Below are 3,689 nucleotides of genomic sequence, written 5' to 3' on the forward strand. Positions count from 1 at the left end.
CATATATCCTATGGTTGGGCATGAAGAGCTTATGTTCTCATATATCATAGGTTTGGTCATGAAGGAATTATGTTCGCACATAGCCTTGGTTTGGTCACTAAGGGTTTTTGATCGCATGTATCCAAAGTTTTGCCACAAAGGACTTTTATTCGCATGTGTCCTGAGTTTTGCAACGAAGTACGGATTGCATATTTATAGACGAGGCGTATGTTCGTATATATCCTATTTTCGGAAGGCTTGTTTATAGACAGGGCTTTTGTTAATATATTTCCTATATCGAAAGGCATATTGATATACAGAGCTTATTTTCGTATATATCCTGGGTTCGCAAGGAATATTTATAGACGAGGGGTCGCCTACCGCGGACGGAGCCTTAGAAGTGGCAAAGTTAGACATCACCGTAACAACTGATAGAAGTCCTAAACATGCTCAAGGTACGTGTCTCGTTCTCGGTAAACCGGGCTTAATACATTCGCGTATAGTGTTGACCCATACTAGCCTGTGCAGTTCGCACATGATTATCAGGGACAACTCTTTCTGCTTTTATGATATTTTTGATACACAGAAAGTCTCTTCTAACCAAAATCCAGTTTAGGCTTAAAGTGACGAACCTCATTAGCCTGTACGGACTGCACACTTTACGCACACGCATTAAGGCCAGTTCTGCCAGAACGAGGCTCATTCATATAAACAAGTTGTTGCAACTAATTTAATGTTGGTACTGACACACACACACACACACACACACACACACACACACACACACACACACACACACACACACACACACACACACACACACACACACACACACACACACACACACACACACACACACACACACACACACACACACACACACCACACACACACACACACACACACACACACACACACACACACACACACACACACACACACACACACACACACACACACACACACACACACACACACACACACATACGTGTATGGTATACAATGTGAGGACCTTGACTTACTTCGGGGCTTGGAGGACCATTTTTAAGGAACGCATCTACACTTAAAAAAATGTAATGAGGCGCTGCACTGACAAACCATTTGTTTGTATTCTGAGTATCGTTGACATTATGTAAACCGTTTCTTCATAAATTCAATTTAAAATTATGTCAACAATTAAATGCGGCCAGAGGACAATCGCATGCTACCATCGCTTTGAGGACAGTGTTTTGTTGTCAATGTTTATTTACACTGACAAGACATCATAAGCACAAAACTAAGGTATACATCTTTGCGAGGACAATTTACTCAAATAAGTTTTGACCTTCAAGGATGACCTTGACCTTGATCTTTCACCACTCAAAATGTGCAGACCCATGAGATACACATGCATGCCAAATATCAAGTTGCTATCATCAAAATTGCAAAAGTTATGACCAAGGTAATGACAGACAGACAGACAGGCAAAAACAACATACACCCGATCATTTGATCCGGGAGGCATAAAAAGCAGTCCTCGAACTGTCGGTAAGCACATAAGCACAAATCTAAGGTATATATCTTTGCGAGGACAATTAACTCAAATATGTTTTGCAATATATCAGAAAATAAACAATGTATTTGTGTCACCAAAATGTTATGAATCTAATACAAATGCTGAATTATACTTTCCGGTACATATGTCAATTTTTAACCTGCCATACAATACTAGAATTGTCACAATACTTGCGAATAATACACCACAACTCCGCATGTTGTAATATGTAGCAAGTGGTAAAAGAATGACTAAGATGAGCATATCTGTTGTAATATGTATCGTAGGATGATGCAATTCGCACATACACAACTTCATATCATAAGAAACAATGCCTTCAAGTTCGAATGTTGTATGTGGAAGTGTAGGAACGCCTGCGGACAAGAGTTTGTCCACGGACAGACAAACTTGCGGACAGACGTCCATGTTGATTCCAGATACCCACTTTACTTAGTAACGGTGCGGGGTATTATAATCAACGAAACATGATAGCAGTTAGAAGTATCCCTTTGTATTCGAAGCTTACTTCGTCAAACATTTGTTTGTGTTTTATGTCGCTTTGTTTGTAGTCATGTACTGTTAAGGCAATTAGTTACTTGCCTTAAAGGAAATACTAGCGGGTGTAATGAAAAATTTATATTCTGATATTTTTTGAGTTTCATGATTCCTATACATTTAATATGCATATTCTTGATTTTTATACAATATATTAAATCAATACCTTGCAGTTATTTCTTATATTATGGAAATTACCCTGTCCAAAGTATGTTCGCTTCGCAAAGCAATGTATATGTGCTTTAAAGTGAAAATATACGTGCTTGGTATTACGATCCGCTACAAACATTTCCAAGTTCCGTGCATTTTGCAATGGCTTATATAGACCATCTAGCATACGAGTTCACGTTTGAAATATGCTTATAATGTTTAACGTTACTTCATGGTCATCATTTTTCCAAATAATTACATATATTTGAATGCACACTTATTTACGTATGTATAAATACTTGTACCAAACGTATTGATATTTAAATTAACATTCATTAACTTTATGAAATTACTTATACATACATAAAGCTCACTTTTCATTGTGCACGTCAAGTTTAGGTCTTTAAAAAGAAGTCCTCGGAATGTCGGTATGTGTCCATTGTTAAGCCCTCGCAACATCGGTCAAATATAAGCATGTTCACTGACAAAGTGGTAATTTCATTTGCTTTTAACGAATATTTCAACTGCTGCACCGAGTAGATAGTGTTTGATTTGAAAGTGTTGCACGCATAAAAAGGTCTTTGAAACGTAATCTAGAGGAACGTATAAACAGACCCGCGAAACAATTTATTACGTATAAGTTATTCGTGTTAAACAGTTTTTCTGACATGACATTCGATACCGTCCAAACCAATTCTTAACCATTTCCAGTGAACAATTTTAATGTTATGTTTTGTTAGTTAATCAATAACATGTAATTTTAGAGCGAACATAATCAATAACAGAAGCATCAGAAACGTATGCCCCACAAACAGGGCTTTGAACTCGTGACCCGAATTTCAATAGGGGTCTTGTACTGTCCTAGGACAATGCACATGTGAAGAATCAAGCCAATCGTTCAATTTGTTGGCGTGTTATTGATTGGAAACAATGTTAACACTTATTGTGACAGACCTTGACCTTTGACCTAGTGACCCAAATTTCAATAGGTGTCATCTACTGTCCAAGGCCAATGCACATGTGGAGTATCAAGCCAATCGGTCAATTCGTTGATGAGTTATTAATCAGAAACGATTTTCACACTTATTGTGACAGTGACTTTAGAACCATATTTCAATAGTGGTCAGCTACTGTTTAAGGTAAATGCACATGGGAAGTATCAAGCCAAACGGTAAATTTGTTGATGAGTTATTGATCAAAAACGATTTTTACACTTATTGTGACAGTGACCTTTGACCCCAATTTCAATAGGGGTCATCTGCTGTCAAAGGCCAATGCACATGTGAAGTATCAAGCCAATCGTCAATTCGTTGATGAGTTATTCATCAGAAACGAACTGATCTACCGACAAACAGACGGACAGACAGACCGACATCCAGCAAAACAACATACCCCGTCTTCTTTGAAGGGGGGCATAATTATACAAAAAAGCAACACACTTTTGATTAAAATATTTTAATCAACGAGGTAA

The 3,689-nt window shown here is 37.7% G+C and overlaps 1 protein-coding gene across 5 annotated transcripts in view; it reads right to left on the reverse strand.

The window, feature by feature from the left end:
• The window catches only part of LOC127846784 (angiopoietin-2-like), a 145,282-nt gene that overhangs the window by 15,056 nt on the left and 126,537 nt on the right, over positions 1 to 3,689 (reverse strand). The gene's annotated exons all lie outside the window — the stretch shown is intronic.

The sequence above is a fragment of the Dreissena polymorpha genome, chromosome 9 (assembly GCF_020536995.1).
Source record: "Dreissena polymorpha isolate Duluth1 chromosome 9, UMN_Dpol_1.0, whole genome shotgun sequence".
NCBI lineage: Eukaryota > Metazoa > Mollusca > Bivalvia > Myida > Dreissenidae > Dreissena > Dreissena polymorpha.